We start from the raw sequence: 17,599 nt of genomic DNA, 5'->3' as shown, positions 1-17,599 counted from the left end.
AAATGACCTAGTGTCACTCATTTCAAGGGATCCCTAGCTGAAGTCTTTGTAGAGGCTCAATGCATTTTGTGCAACAGGTTGCCTGCAACTGGAACACATTTTCTGTTCATGTTTTTCATCCCAAGTTCAATGCCATTTCCATCTTTACACTTATTATGCACTCTGGCCATAACTTTTGCAGTCTCAGGTGTAACAGCAAAACTGGCATGGATTTCTTTTTTCTTTTTCACAATTTCATGGGTGGAAATTCACTCTTACTGTCGATCTTAGCAGCCTCAACATAGAACTTTTGGGGTTTTTTTCCTTATTAAGTCAAGAACTGTCACCTTTTCACTTAAAGGAAACGTTCTCAGGATTCTCTTTGGCATATCCCAGTTGTCAGCATCACTACTCTTGCACTTTGGAAACATTATTAAGTAAATAAGGGTTACGTGAACACACCTGATAACCCAAAGGACTACTGAATAACATAGGACAAAGGGATGATTCATGACCCGGGCAGATAGCTTGAGATTTCATCACACTATTCATAACAGCACACAATTTAAAACTTTTAAATTGTTTATTTCTGGAACTTGCCATTCAATATTTTTGGACTGTGGTTGACTGTGAGTGGCTAAAACCCTGAAAAGCAAAACTGTGGCTATAGAAGGACTACTGTATTTACCAAATTGATTTTTACTAAAACCAACCAACCCTTAGAAATGCCAAAAGGACCCTTTTCTCCTGTTCTCTCTAGAAAAATAAAACAAGAAATCCAAGTCAAATTCCGGGGCTTCAAGTGAAATAATTCACCATAGAAAAGGCTCCTGACACCGCAGGGAAAAGGCACTTCTGCTAACACTTCTAAATGTCCCTTAACCATGCTCTCCTACTTACTTTGTAATGATTGCATGTTTTCCCTTTAGGCCTACTAAAGTATTTAATTGCAATTACACTCATTTACATAGCAGATGAGGCTAATTGCTGGTATTAGTTACCAAATGTATGCTTGTATTGTGAGGGTGAAAAAAAAATGCCCTACAGAAAAGAAAACGACTGTGCTTCTAATTAAGGAGTTATGAAGTCAGAATGAGCTGCTTCCAAGATGTAAATATGAAATTGAGGGCTTTCAGAACTCTATAATGGTTTTTTATTACTCCATCTCACTTCCTTGATTACACAGAATGTTTAGGGACTGAAGATAAATACAGTGCAATGTTCATAGTGCTGACCTGATTGCTAGGCACGTTCTCTCACAAGCAGATTGAAATAAATGCAGTTGTCTTGCAAACCCTTGATAAATGGTGAGTTATGAGTACTTGGTCTCCATTTACTTCACTGTTCAATTGCTAATCCTGGCTCTACTTAATGCAAGAGCAGTGTGGGCATTATTAAAAACACACAAATTGGTATTTGAGGCTTGTTAGTCACAACTGATATAGAATAAACAAAGAAATCATGAAATGTGGTGCAAATTCTTTGGGAAAGACCAAAAGTTGGAGACCTACAGGTTGGTTGGTTCTTCCCTGCTTCATTTCTGTGTTGGCACCATGGTGTCTAAACATGGAATTTTGTGGTGACTTACCTAGAGGAAGCTTGGTAATCTCATTGGAGAGAAAATTCATACCTCTGAAACCATATCCACACATAGATGTCCCCACTCGTTTCATACCAGAAAGATTTCCAGGCAAAATAGTAGCCAACAGTAAAAGTTGACAGTATTTACTACTGACTGTAATCCAGAGGCTCAGAAAGGCAAGCTGTAAAAAAGGACAGGATCCTTTTGAGAAGCTATCAGAAGAAAATGGGTTTTCTTAATAAAGGTTCAAAATGAACAAATAGAAAACAACTCTCACAGTCACAGCATTCCAGCTCTGGGGGCTGACAAACTCAGGTATTTAAGACTTTCTAAATTTATACCGAGTTTTCACAGTAACAAGTTTATCTAGTTCCTCATTCCTTTCTTCTTCTTTGTTATGGCTTTCCACCATCACCCCTGACACGTTCTCTTAAAGATAAATAGTTTCTTTAAAAAAAGAGAGGGACGGAGGGAGGGAAAAGCTTTCCAGCCTTAAAATATATTTGCTCTGTTAATTTTCTCTTTGCTGAATGCTTACCTATGATAATATTACACTGTACAGTATTCAGAGTGTTCAGTTACCAACATAGGTCATTTTATAAAATGAGTCTGGCTGTCAGCCAATCTTCTACCACTTCCTCTTCTCTTTGTTAAAAATAAAAGGAAGAAAAGAAAAGTACTGGGGACAAAAAAAAATACAGGGGCGTGAAAGAGAAAGGATGAAGAAAATCCTCTGTAACACCAAAACCTGCATTCAGTGGTACCATGGCCTCGCCCTTCTTAGGAAGCATTCTGTTTAAATATAGGCCTTTAGTAAACCAATCCCAGGTGGTATGATGACAGGGTCAGCTGAATGTTATTTTTTAAACTTGTGTGAAAATCCATTTGAGTTTCATCTCATCTCTGGGGCACTCGGGCGGTGCAATCACTGGGCTCTGGTGCCAAATGTAAACAGGACATCCTTTCAGATATCCAGGTCCAGCTGGAGAGAACACACACCCTCTGGTCCTCACCCTGTTCGGAAACCCACCCCAGGCCTTTCACAGAGATGCTGGGGCAGAGAGACCTACTCCTGCACGTGGGATGTAAACAGAATCCTTAAAAACATCTTTTTCTCCCTATTGTTTGATGTGCTCCTCCCCATCCCTGAATTCTTACACCACAGCAACACCTGCAGGCTAAAGTTGTCACAGACACCCCATGGTTGTGGTTTGTCACAAAGTTTTCCATTCACTGGGGAGATCTTAGATCTTAGGCTCTGGGATCAGAGAATGGTAGAGCTAGAAGGCATTTGAGAGCTCTTCCAGTACAATTTTCTGATTTTGCAGAAAATAATAGATGCTGAGGAGTGAAGACAGGGTACTGCCTTTGAGTAACCCAATCTTCGGTGACTCACTGTCTCAGGTGCTCCAGAAGACACCTTTTGGGTCATAAAGAAACACAAGTACCCTGAGGGTTGTATTTGTATATTTGTATATTTGTACCATTTCTCTGCATAACACAACACTAAGAAAAACAAAAGTTAGTATATTAGCAAGAGCTCTGTGAGGTACAAACTACAAGCACTGCAGAAGCTTAGAGGTTAAAAGCATCAGTGGGAAATGACCAATCAGGAAATGCTCTAGGTAGGATGTGAAATTCTCACAGCACTCCCCACACTCACACTGGCAAAGGAAGTTCAAGAATGGTTGACTAATTCTGGTTGATGAAAAGCTGCTTTTACCTCTACTGCCATTTACTTTTTCTTTTTTACTTGTCTTCTCTTTTTCCCCCAGTGAACTCACTGGATTTCATTTCAAACTCCATTACGACCACTCTTGGGTATTTTCGCAACTCAGCTGCCTTACCCCTCTTTGGAAATAGCTCATAGAAGTAGGTCCCCAGTTGGCTGGTCTTCATTAGTACTTCAGTTCTCTGTTTGCCTTACCCAACCCCAATTGGAAAGAGGTGGTAAGACCAAGGATGACTGGCTGATCCAAATTGGGTCAATCTACTCCCAGGAATTTGGAACTAGAATATTAGAGAGTTCAGTTAGTCTCAATACGCAATTGGAAGCATAGCAAATACCTTTGAGACCATGTGTACCTGAAGTAGAGAGGGAATTAGAGAAAGAGTACTTTCTGGCTCATAGGAACTACTTTGATCCCTCTCCGAGGACTGGCTGCACTCTTGCCTTCACGTACCTGGCCATGTCCCTGTATTCCTACATAAATTCTCAAGTACTTCGAGTTGTTTCTTATTACTGGGAACCAAAGTGACAACTAAAACTCAAATTGTGGACTTGAATATTTCCCCAGTACCTTTATCTGAAAAGATGTCTCCCTTTTCTGACTATCTAATTCTAGAACCAACCCATCTATAAGCATTAAGAGTGAGTCTAAACTTGTCATTTTTTATTTCAATCTTCAGATCTGTCAAAAGAATAGTGTGGGTCAAGTTCCAAAGGATTTAAGAACAGTTAGCTAAACTCAGATTTCTCTTACAAGCTTTTAAAATAGTAACTGAATTCAAGGAACTACCCACTGGGATCTCCAATAGAACCTACGATTTAATATGACAATATGCTTTTTTAAAAAATCAATAAAACAAACATGTGCTCATACCATAATGTGGCTCAATGATTTCAAAGAAAATATTTACAGAATAAGTTTGGATTTATAATAAGAGTTTCTAAGTAAATCTGAGCAAAGGACTGACTGTGGTTAAAATTGATTTCACTGGTTTTACGTACAGGTCTGAAGAGAAGAAAATATCTAAGAAAAGACTAAACGCTTTCATTGGACTATCAACATGCATTGTCCATAATCAGGTTAATAGGTCAGGAGTAATACTTTTAGAGACTTAAGTCCTTGCCATCAGACTTATGTTTTCTGAAGAATCACTAATTTCATTTCTTCAAGAAAGCCATGAAGAGCCTGAAACAACCCCTGTCCCATGTCTTATTAACAATTCTCCACTCAGCCCCCATCATCACCATCGAAACACTCAGGACCAGGTCTAAGCGAGGTCATGAAGCAGAGCTCTGTTTCAGTATCCTCTCCACAGGTAGGTTCTCACTCAGAAACTCAGGCTACCTCCTCTACCAAGGGATTTCCCCCTGTGGAAACTCCCACTTCCATCACCAGCACATTGTTCCTGGAGAATGTCCAATGTATTTGCCTATACCATTCTCCGCCACCATCATTTACCTTTCCAATTCCCCTTACTTTTGGTCCCTGGTCTTTGCAGATAAAATGATTAAGTATTTAGTGATGCAGATAAATCAATTCATTACCTCATCCAGCTACCAGTAATTAGATTTGCATTTTAAGAAGGTTTCTGGGGACAATGTTTATTTGCAGGAGGTAAAAAATATGTCTTAACCCTCTTCTGCATATTCTATAAATTGTAATATGGTGCAGATCTTATAATAGGCATCAAATACAAACTTGAATTGAATTTCTGAAAAGAATTAAAGCAGATGAGCCATTCTAGGTTTTGCCAACGTCTTTCCATCCATCTCTCCTCTCTTTCCCCACATGTCTATATGTTCATTTCAGGAGAGGTTATATTAGTCAAACTATATGTGTCTCTAGGTTAAAAAAAACCTACAAAATAAATCTAGAATTTATTAGCTTGTTTCTATATTAGGGCCCCATTGAAGTCATTTTAACATACTTTATAACAATTTCCTCTTCAATGAAATGAGGTTATTATTGATCTATTACTCCTAGAGCTTTTGGTAACATTCTATTTTAGTAAAACACTTTGGGAGCGTTCCAGAAAAACTTTCAGAGAAAACCAAATATGGACTATTAATTTTTAAAAATGCATTAGCACCTATTGGGCATAAAGTGCTGTATCAGCTACAACAGAAGACACAAATACGGCTAATATCTTCTGCCTTTAAAAAGCCTACACTCTAATGTGAAACTTTATAATCTAAGTTATTTTACTAACAATAAAATCATATCAGCAACATCTCTTTAAATGTGCAAAAGATACAAGCATACTAATCTGGTAGAATTTTTCCCATAAATAAATGAGAGAAAAAATAAGGAACTTTACAACTTACTGAAAAGTTGTGGCCTAAAAAAACATAGGCAAGTACTTGAATAATTTTCTATTGACTTTATATCTTTAAAACTGTCCTTTGAATGCCATTTGTCTCGTGGACCATAGGAACTGACTTAGAGGCCTTGCTAACAGTGTTCACCCTGTTAATGTTAACAGTGAATGTCAGGTCCTGCTGAGGTAGGTCCTGCTGAGGTACTCAAGGGGCAATACAGCACAGAACTTCAAAGCTCAGGAGATAACTACAGAGAAATGAAGATAACAGCTGGAAAACTTTGAAGGGCTCTAAATAGAGTTACAGACACACACACACACACACACACACACACACACACACACACAGTTCAACAGAAGGCACTGCAGGTCAGATATCTTACTGTGCATTGACTCTGTCACATAGCTTGGTTGCTGGGACAAATTTACATTATTCTAGGAACTACCTCTAGAGAGCACATTCATCTAAAAATGATGCTGTGTTACAAGGAAATACTGAAATTTTAACACCCAGGCCCCTTCTATCAATATTATTTTATGGAAAAATCCAGAAATTATAAGGTCAAATACACCTAGGAATGTTCTGAACATTCATCAAAGATGCTGCTGTCTCGAGGATTAAGGTAAATCATTATTTTTCTTCCTAGTTCCGGGTCATATGGAGAAACACATTTCTGAAAAGAATGGTCTTTGAGCATTAACTCCAAAAACAAGCAAAGGCATTTAAGAGTGAAACACATTGTCCCATTCTTTACTTGTAGGCTGATCTGCCAGCTTCTTACCCAACACTCCAAGGAAAAATACTTTTCTGATAATGCAACTAAAAACATCTATCACTTCAAACTTTTTCTCTCTTTGGAAGTCACAGCTTTTGACTCAGGACATGAACCCAGCACTAAATGCAGCTGTCCAAGAAGTATGTACAGGAAATGGGAAGTGACAGACAGGGGACAGGGAAAGGACATTTTTATCTGGTCTCTGAGAAGGCTTATGGAAAAGTTTTCCAGATATTTTATGGAATGACAAGAGGAGCCAAATGTTTGGAATATAGGTAAAAGGTCTACCAGTGGAGAAATATGGCAGAAATAGCAAGGCACAAAATTTTCCATCTTTAAACTTAGGGAAGTTAATACTCCATGTGTGCATGTGTTTTCATTGGGAAGTGCTGAAAGTAATTCAGGTCTTAGAAAACAAAATCACAAAATTTCGACATTATTAATTATAGGTCTAGCTAACTTTGCCTCTTATTTGAACATGACTCTACTATAGAAGTTAGGATCCACCCCAAAGAGATTTTTCTATACCTCTCACATATTTTTCTATAATAATTCTTTCTGACCACCACTCCCTACACTTTTCTGTATCCACGTTGTGAATTCAGTACAGCAAGTCACAGTACTGGGTTCTGAATATTAAATAAGTTTGTTGCATGCTGGCAAAGAAAGTGAATATGATTTACTTAAAAATAAATTCATTTCAAGAAACACAACTGAGAATTTGGAGCAGAATGATGGAACTTGGCCTTTGCTGTATCTCTGCAGGCTACCCTCTTTCATATCGGTTTTTTAACTTGATCTGGTGACAAATGTACAGTTTCAGAGAAGCCTAGCATTTAACAGAAAGGCTAATATTCTCCCCATGTATCTGCTCCTTATCCCTTTTTATCCTTCTGTGTTAAAATAGCCAGCTTACCAAGTGCACTGACCTTCCAGAGATGAGCACTACAAATACATAAATACATAGATGTCTTTTTATATGGGCTTTTTCTAACCAAATTTAGCTGCAAGGGGTTATAAAAGACCAATGTGTTGACAAATGACAAGATGTTACTCACTGTAAAAATATTATTGCATGCACACACTTTCCTGTTATGGTGCATATATTGAATGCAACTTTGTTCAAAGTGAACTTCATATTAAGAGAAAGCTTGCTTTCTCATCTGTTCTAGCTTGATTTTGAATTCTCTGGAGGTAGCTATTTAAAAAACCTGGCCCTGAACCCAATAATCACAAGTAGACGTGAATTTCCCCCATGAGATGTCACAAATTTAAAAATGGATTTTATTTGGATCAAAAGTGGTTTGGGCCAGAAAACATTTCAGATAAAGTATGTAAAAGATGTGGCTCTGGAGACACATTAAGGAGTGTTACTTCCAACCTCTGCTAAAATGAGTGTTCTTCAATAATGATGTACAGATAGGCATATGGCTATTTGAATTTATTATCTATATTTCAGTTAAGTCAAAGCCTTTAAAGATAAATTTGGCATCAGAAATATCATTTGTATTTGAGGGCCTTAGAAACCCTAACCTCACAAATGTGCATGAATAATGGGTTCTAATATATTGATTACCCATAGAACACACATTGTAGTTCCAATATCTACTGGCAACAACAATAGGTTATATAATCCAATTTATTCTGTAGCTGGGTTGGATTATCTATTAATATAAGATATCAAATAATTAACATGATATATCAGAAATCATATATTCTTATTCTCCATCAAACCTTGGCATACTTAAACCTAGGTTAATATCACATAGCATGATCATAATTGATGCATGAAAATCAGAGCCAGCAATAGGAACAAGCTACACATGAAAAGAACAAGCGTGTCCTGGCCGGTGTGGCTCTGTTTGTTGAGCATCGTCCAGTACACTGAGGGGTTGCTTGTTCCATTCCCAATGTGCCCTGACTGGGATGCAGGCTTTATCCCCTTTGGAGGTGGGGGAGGGGGGGTGGTGTAGGGAGCTTTCACTCTCGTATCAGCATTTTTCTCTGTCTCCCCACTCCCTTCCTCTGTCTCTGAAAATCAATTTAAAAAATTAAAAAAATAATTTTAAAATAAACAAACAAAGTACACACACAGACACTTGCAAAACCAACAAGCCTGAATGCTGAATTCAATCTTCCAATGCAATTCATTAATTACTCTTGGATGTAGAACTCATGGGAGTGTGTGTGTGTGTGTGTGTGTGTGTGAGAGAGAGAGAGAGAGAGAGAGAGAGAGAGAGAGAGAGAGGAGAGAGGAGAGAAAGGGCATCAGACCTCAGCTAGGGTTATAAACCTAGATGTCTTTTACTGCTGGATTCAACAGTTGGGCCAAATAGTTCTAGCCAAAGGTTATTCAGTATTCTCAGTGTTACTTACAGTAGTCCTGGTGGTTTATGTCAGGTCTGGAAAGAGCATGATGAGCAAGTCCATTCTGGATTAGAGAAGGCACATGGTAGACACAACACTGAACTCAAGGTCTATATTTGGGCAGCAGAATGGGCAAATTCTAGCTATGTTTGGCAGAAATACAGATCTAATGATCCTTCTAAGACTAATACGAACACGGGCAAATGGCTGGATTTTGTAATGTTTTCAGCATACCACATTTTATATAAGAAATGGACCCACTGCCTTAGCCATTCTTTTATTTGAAGCCAGTGTTTAAAATTTTCCTATTGTCTTCCCTACCCTACGTATCTTACAGAGCCACCACACACAACAAGACACATATTTTTCCATTAGATCTTCAGGGTGGGGATTCTATTGAGGTCAGTGTTTCAGAGTTTGGTACAGGATGTGCCTTCAGCCTTCTGAATCCTGGCTCAGTGCAATCACTGATAAGCCGAGCCTTTGCTCTTGATTTCCCACAGAACTAAAAAAAAAAAAGTATAGCTGAAATGACTCGGGAGAAATGGGTAAAATGTATTTTCCCAGCCCAGCAAGCTCCCTCTGCTTCCCCCACCAGCCACACACTCCCACACACCATCTCTGTCTCCTCTTCTTAAGTTTTTTCTTCCTCTTTGGCTTATGCTGTTCTTTTTTGGTCTCTGGCCCTAGTTATGACAGCTGATTGACAAAGCTGGCAGCTCCCTGGGTGTCTGCTTAGGCAGAATTCCCCCTGCAAAGCCAGGATGCAAAACAAAGAACAGACAGCAGTGCAGAAAGGAAGACAGAACAAAACAACACCAAGAGAGAACCAATGTTGTTTGCTGAAAATATTTTTAAATTTTTTCAAAAAGAGAGAGCAAACCTTAAAAAGATTGCTGTAATCTACGTTTTGTTCTGCCCTTTTCTTTATAGCCATCCCTGCCGCCACCCCCCCTCATACACACCACTTTTTGGCTGCCATTTCTCCATCTGCTTTCTTCCTTGTATATTTTTCCTGAGTCATAAACATTTCATCAGGAAGAAGTTCCCCTGTTTCTAACCATTAGAGCCACGCCTTTGTGTTATCCTATTTTTCCCACCTGTAGGGTAGAGGATAGCAGCAAGTGACTTTGTAGCAATTATTGCGCTGCCTCCTTCCATTTCAGACCTTTCCTCCACTGTTTTCCAGGAAACTAGGTTTCTTGCTGCCCCCAATACTACCACTATGCAAGGTGCAACCCCTCCAGCGTAAGATACTCTTCTCTAAAATCTTAACATGAGAGATGGGCCTCTCTATTTTTCCCCTTTTTAAAAATCTGTTGAGTGAGCCATTTGCCTAAGAACTTTATCTCAGTTTTCTGTCACACTGTAAAAGCTCACCTAAAATTATGTTCACTGACATGTTGGTAACAATAGATCATCCCTTTGGTGGTGTATACCTTTTAAAATTATTAAGGCAAAGAAATAAACATACAATAATGAAATTTTTTTATTCTAAAATGCAACTATTTATATTGTTTAAGAAAGAACCTTGTCCGATGTATCAGGCAAGGTCCTAGAAGCTCCTTAATACTCTTTCTCTTATAGTAATTTTGCCTAAACTTTGAATTCAATACTTTTTCTGGTAATGATTTTTATGCATTTAGTTTTCCTGAACTTTTAGGAGGGGTCTTAGCGTACATATTTTTTTAACCTTAACAGAGCATTCATTCTCTTACATTATTTTTAGTATGGTTAAAATAAGTGTATATAATATGTATATATATATATGGAATATATAAAAATCTCTTAAAACTCATAACTATGAAAGCAAGCAACCCAATAAAAAATGACAAAAAAAATTAAACAGGCATTTAACTTTACCAAGAACTTACATAGATGGCAAATTTCATGTATCTATACTAATAATAGCCTAGGTGGTCGTAGCCTAGGTGGTCATCATGCCCTCACGCATCACACCCTAACATCATCACAAGATGGCCGTCACAAGATGGCCATGCACATGGCGGAGGTGGGGCCCAGTGGAGAAGGCGGGTCACAGCAGGGAAGGGCAGTTGTGGGTGATCAGGCTGGCAGGGGAGGGCAGTTGGGGGTGACCAGGCCTGCAGGGGAGGGTAGTTGGGGGCGAACAGGCTGGCAGGGGAGGGAAGTTGGGGGCAATCAGGCCAGCAGGGGAGCAGTTAGGCATCAATCAGGCCGGCAGGGGAGCGGTTAGGGGGTTATCAGGCTGGCAGGCAGAAGCAGTTACGTGCAATTAGGCAGGCAGGCAGGCGAGCTGTTAGGAGCGAGTGGTCCCAGATTGTGAGAGAGATGTCTGACTACCAGTTTAGGCCCGATCCCACAGGGATTTCCCCCGAGGGGTCCCAGATTGGAGAGGGTGCAGGCTGAGCTGAGGGACAACCCTCCTGTGCACGAATTTTGTGCACCAGGGTTCTAGTACAGAAATAAGACCCAAAATGCCCAGTATCATTAAGAAAACACAAAGCTGAAACATGAGATACTTAGATCAGCTGAAATTAAAAACACTGACCATGGCAAATGCTGCTGAACATGGGAACTGGAACTCTTCATACCCTGTTGATAAGAAGGTGAAATGCTACCACCTCTTTGGAAATCAGTTTGGTAGTTTCTGAAAACCTTACACAACACTTATCCTATGATCTAGCCATTCCACCTCTTGATATTTACCCATGAAGAGACATGATAGCATATGCCCATGCAAGACTTATATGCAAACCTTCATAGCATTTCTATTTATAATAGTCTCCCAAACTGGAAATAATATAAATATCCATTAATAGGCAAGTGGATGAATAAATTGTGACATATTTCACACAACAGAACATTACTTAGCATTGAAAAATGAACTAATATTATATACATGCAACCACATGGCTAAATCTCAAAATAATTACACAGTTTTAAAAATGCCAAGGAAAGCCCTAGCTGGCTTGGCTCAGTGGACAGAACACTGGGCTATAGACTGAAGGGTTGATTCTGGTTAACGGCACATGCCTGGGTTGTGGGCTCAACCCCCAGTAGGGGGCATGCAGGAGGCAGCCAATCAATGATTCCCTCTCATCATTGATATTTCTATCTCTCTCTTCCTCTCCCTTCCTTTCTGAAATCAATAAAAATGTATTTTTTTAAAAAGCCAAGGGAAAAAATAGAAACTTTGATTCAACTCATATAAAACTCTAGCAAAACGCAATCTAATTTACAAGGACAGAAAGCCTGGTGGAGAGCACAGTGGCAGGAGAGAGAAATCATAAAGGAGCACAAAATTTTATGGAGATAATGAGTGTTCAGCATCTTGAGCACAGTCATGGTTTCACATGCCAAAACTGGTCATATTGCACTCTTCAAATATGTGTAATTGACTCTATGCCAATTATATCTCAATAAAAATGAATATAGTGGTTTGCCTGAGACTTCTTTAATTTGTTTTCTACCCCCTACATTTAACTGAACACTCTTTTCTTTTCTATTGTGTTTTCATGCTATTTCTAGCAGCTTCTCCTCATTGTGGGACCCTGGCCTGGAAGGAAGCCCTGGCATGCCTTTTGAGAGCATGCAGAAGCGAGGTGAGTGGCAGAGAATGCTGGAGTTTTTCAGCTCTTGGAGTGAGCACAACCTCTTCCAGTATCAGCTGCTGCTCTTATATTGGCCCAGCAAGTCACCAGAAAGGAGTACCTTTTCTTTCCAGCCCATTGCTTCTCTCTTCTTTGCACCCCATTGCTTCTCTCCACTTTCTCTTCCACTGATGTCCCTAGAACTCAGTTCTGTGGCTGCATGTGGTATAGCTATCCACTTGTCTTTTGGGATTCATGGGGATGCCTCATCACCAAGCTGTATCTTAAGGGTTAGATATGAGGTTTCTATTTTGCTACCTATTTTAGGGGGACATTGCAAACACCACACTGCCACTGCTATCTCCATATTCTTAGAGCCCCCAGTTGACATTCTTTTGAATTTTGGAGGATCTTTTTTTCAGGAATACTTCTATTGCTCTGCTGACAAAAATTAAACATGGTGCTTAGGTAAGGCATCACATACTGAAATTGGTCATTTATTCAAGTGATATTATTGACTGCCTACTACATGGCAAGTACGGTTCCATGCTTTGGGGACACAGTGGTGAACAAGTTAGGTAAGCTTCTTGCTTATAACAGAAAAGACAGATGAACATATAAAATAAATAAAATACATTGATATGGCCTGACTGTTTATGCCCCCCCCCAAAAAAATTCATGTGTTAAAATCCTAATCCCCAAGATGATGGCATTAGGAAGTGCACCTCTGTGAGATGATTAGGTCATGAGGGCTCAAGCTAACTGTTCTTGTAAAAAAGGCCTCCGAGAGCTTCCTTGACCTTTTCATCATGTGAGTTCACAGCAAGGAGGTATTGTCTTTAAACCAAAAAGTAGGCCCTCATCAGCTGCCAAATCTGCCAGCACCATGATCTTGAAATTTCCACCCTCCAAAACTATGAGAAATAAGTGCTTGTTGTTTCTAAGCCAACCAGTTTATGGTATTTTTATTATTATAGTAAATTACACACACACACACACACACACACACACACACACACACACCGTATTATATCAGTTTTAAAAATTAGCAGCATTCAGGTGGTAACTGAAACCCTAATAATAGATGACACAATTTGAGAAAAGCATGTAAAACTTAAAACACAGGACCCTCAACCATATTAAAATTTTAGGTACAGAATTCAAAGAGAAGGCATGAAACAGACTGAGAAATAAAAATCATAGAGATGGAGGTAGGCTAGGATTATAAATGAAGATGTAGAAGAATTTATATAAGAGGGGAGATATAAAATTACTATTTCATCAAACTTTCCATGAAGAAAGGAGAGAGATAGGACAACAGCAGATAAAGGACACACACATCAAAGACTGTTTGGTTAGGGACAAAGTTGGTGTTCTGGTTGTAGTGAGGAAGCAACAGGAAGAGAGAAAGTATTCCTACTTAATGGAAGAAGGGTCAGTACTGTGCTAGGCATTAGATATATAGAGAGATAAACTCTATCCTCTTCTTCCCATGAGATGCTCACAGTGTAGTGAACAGGGTAAGCAAATAGACATAATTTATTAATTACATTGATTACCTCAAATTGGCTGCATCAGCATTGTGTACTAGATTGCAAACTACTTGGTGGAATTTCATTCCTGCAAGGGGCCTTAGCAAATATCTATTCTCTTTTTTCACATGATAAGACTGAGTCATAAAAAGTGTAAATAGCTTGTCTAAGGCTACTATAGCCCATTAATTGAAGATTCCCGATTAGGGTAGAGTGTCCCAATTATCTTTTTTACTTGAATAGCACACAACTTACTAAAGCGTTCATATTTATATGTTTAAATACTCAAAGTATGTTTTATATGTTTAAAATCTTAATGATCAATTCCAACAGAAGAGCCAACTTGGATAAATCTGAAATCATCCTGCTACCAACATTTAGAAATAATGGAAAAACATGACCAAAAAACCGCAACACATACCTGAGTTTCAAAGAAAAAGAAAGGGAGGTCTCAGGTGGCAGAAACCAGGGAACTGAAAGCCCTAATTGCAGTACATGAGCTGACTCTGCAGCTGCCCTGAGTGGGGTCCTCTAGTTTGGCAACAGCCAGGGGCTTAGGATTGCGAAGCATCAGAGACACAACTTCGGGCCTATATGATGCAAGGGATTAGAACTGAAATTGAGCATAAAGTCAGGACTTTCAAAGCCACACCCTCAGAGAAAAGTATAACAGAAAGAAAATAGACCACTACCCAAGGGAGATGACAAGAAAGCTTGTCTATGTGCTCTAGGGAAAAAAATGATAAAAATCCCGAGCCTACATGTACAGATTTAGAGACTGAATTTATATCACCTTCATAGTTCAGGATGCCCCTAAAATGAGAAATGAATAAAAAATTTATTTTCCCTAGGGACACAATGCAGAACTAAAAGTAAAAACACTCTGGAGAAATATTTCTTAAGTCCAGAAAACAGAATTCACACACACACACACACACACAGCACACCACTCAAGATGAGCTCATAGTTAAAACTTATAAAGCACACATAAGCAAGAGTTAGCAACAAAACCAATGGAAGGATAAACTTCCTAAAGCAAATGTTGTTGATTTCCCTGCCAGTATGCTTTGGGCCTTGGACTTGACCAGTTCATGTTCATTGTCAACTCCCAATTGCAGGTGTTTGCATGTCTGCCCAAGGGCTGTCTCTAAAGCATCAGCTTAAGTCACTGTCCTTGCACGTAGCAGGATGTATGTGGCAAGGACTTAACACCCCCAGAGCAGCCCTCAACCAAGGCCAATATGTAAGTATTCCAGCTTCCTTGCTTCTAGGCAGGAGAGAAAAGTGTGATAACTCTGAGCTGTGTTCTTGCCATTTCCCACACATTCCTTCACCTCCCAAATAAACCACTTGTACTTGAATCTTCTCAAGGTCAACTTCTGGAGAAACCAGAACTCATAAAATAATAAAACAACAATGTGAATGAGAACATAACAAATATACCTAAAGGTGTAAAAGACATGAAAGAAGGAATAGAAACTGCAAGTCAAGAACTAACTCTCAAAAGAGGCAGAATTATATAAGAAATGAATAGAAGTCACAGAATAAAAATTGTAAATATTGAAACTTCATTAACTGAGTTAAACAGAAAGTTGAACAAAAACACAAGTCAATTAGTGATCAAAAGCATAAATCTTAGGAAACTATAATAATAAATGTGTAACATGCTAATTAGACCGGACATCCTTTCTGACGACCTTCTGGATGAAGCCGGGTTCCAGGTGCCTGCTGATGGCCAGAGGGAAGCCTGGGTCCAGGGTGCTAGAGGGAAGCCAGTGCCGACAGCGGGGGGAAGGAAGACCTACTCTTGCATGAATTTCGTGCATCAGGCCTCTGGTATCTATATATATATATATATATATATATATATATATATATATATATATATATATAAAAAGAGGTAATATGCAAATTAGGCCAGGACCCCGTAATGGTCACGACCAGCTCAGAAGGAGGGGCCTGGCGCAGGCCCAGAGCCTGAGAGAACAACAGACAGGGGGGCCGGCTCCCAGCCCCAGCCCTGCGATTGCGGCTGGGAAACGGGTTCGATTCTGATCAAGGGCATGTACCTAGGTTGCAGTCTTCTCCCTGGCCAGGGCCCATGTCAGGGCTCATGCAAGAGGCAACCAATCAAAGTGGGCCTCTCACATTGATGTTCCTCTCTGTCTAAAAATCAATGGGAAAATATCCTCATGTGAGGAAAGAAAGAAAGAAAGAAAGAAAGAAAGAAAGAAAGAAAGAAAGAAAGAAAGAAAGAAAGAAAAAAAAGAAATCTCATATCCTATGAAAGAGACATTTTGAAAATGCCTAAAGAAAGTTGTCATTTTTTTTGTGGTAAAGGAACTGGAGTCCATGTTGATGAAAACACCTTGGTGGCTACGGTGGCCTGCAGTGGCAGCAGCAGTGGGGTGATGGGGGTGGCACCTTTCCCTGATCAGCCTGGTTGCTCCCACAGAAGGAGGCCAGACTGTGGCTTAGGCCCATGGAGAGCGGGCCTAAGCCGTCAGAAGGACATCCCCTGAGGGTTCCCGGACTGTGAGAGGGGGCAGGCTGGGCTGAGGGACACCCCCCCCAGTGCACGAATTTTGTGCACCAGGCCTCTAGTATATATACAAAACCCTAATATGCAAAGAGACCAAACGGTGGAACAACTGAACAACCAAACAATCAGTCACTATGATGTGCGCTGACCACCAGGGGGTGCGTGCAGAACATGGTGAGCATCGGCCACAGCAGGAGGGTGGAGCAAGTAAGCGGGGGCACCAGACCAAGGCGGGGTGCTGGTTGCTGTCATCGAGGCGAGCCTCTGGTGGTTACTGAAAATTCTTTGCTCCCGCACACCGCGGTCCTGCCCGGCCCCACTCACACCCACTGCTGGCACCTGGCACCAGCCCTGATCTCCCCTCAGGGCTTCTCCACCTCCCCCTGCTCCTGAGGGGCAATCAAGGGCTGGCAGCTGCTGCCAAAGCCAGAGCCGCTGTTCACACCCACTGCCAGTGCCAGTCCTGCTCGCACCCACTGCCAGCACCTGGTGCTGGTCCCAATCGCTCAGTACTGTCAGAGGTGCACGCAGGGCTGGCACCGTTGACACTTGGGAGTGGCAGTGGAGGATGCGGGGGCTGCTGGCAGAGAGGGGACCTAGGGCCACAGTGGGAGGGGCTAGGCGGGGGCATGGAGGATAGGCCAAGACCCGCCCCTGTGCCCACCACAGCCTTGCAGCCCACAGTTCCTTTTAAGGTGCATGAGTTCGTGCACTGGGACCCTAGTCAAGAATAAAGCACAGAGAGTAAAAGAAAAAAAATTGATTTAAAAATTAAAAAATATATGAATAAAAGCTTGGGGGATTGACCAGAAGGAAAAAATATAACTAAAAGACAACATAAAATAAAAGGAATATAGATAGTATTCAAAGATAGAATAGTATAGTTTTCTAAAGTCAAAGAAAGACAAGAATACTCAGAATTGAGAAATGCCAGTCCTGAACAAGATAGGCAAAAATAAATTTATACTTAGAAACATTCCTAGTGAAATGCAAAATCATCAAAAAATGACAATCTAAAAAGCAACCAAAGAGCAGAGTGCATCATTGGAACTACCCATTACAAGCACAACAAACTTCTCTCAATAGTAACAATAGTCATTAAATAATATATTTAGTGTATTAGGAGAAAATAACTATTGACTCCAAATTCAGAGAAAGGAAAAAATAAAATGTTTCTCAAATAAACAAAAATTGAGACAGTC

Source organism: Myotis lucifugus, unplaced genomic scaffold (assembly GCF_000147115.1).
Source record: "Myotis lucifugus unplaced genomic scaffold, Myoluc2.0 scaffold_38, whole genome shotgun sequence".
Lineage (NCBI taxonomy): Eukaryota > Metazoa > Chordata > Mammalia > Chiroptera > Vespertilionidae > Myotis > Myotis lucifugus.
This window is presented reverse-complemented; position numbering follows the sequence as displayed.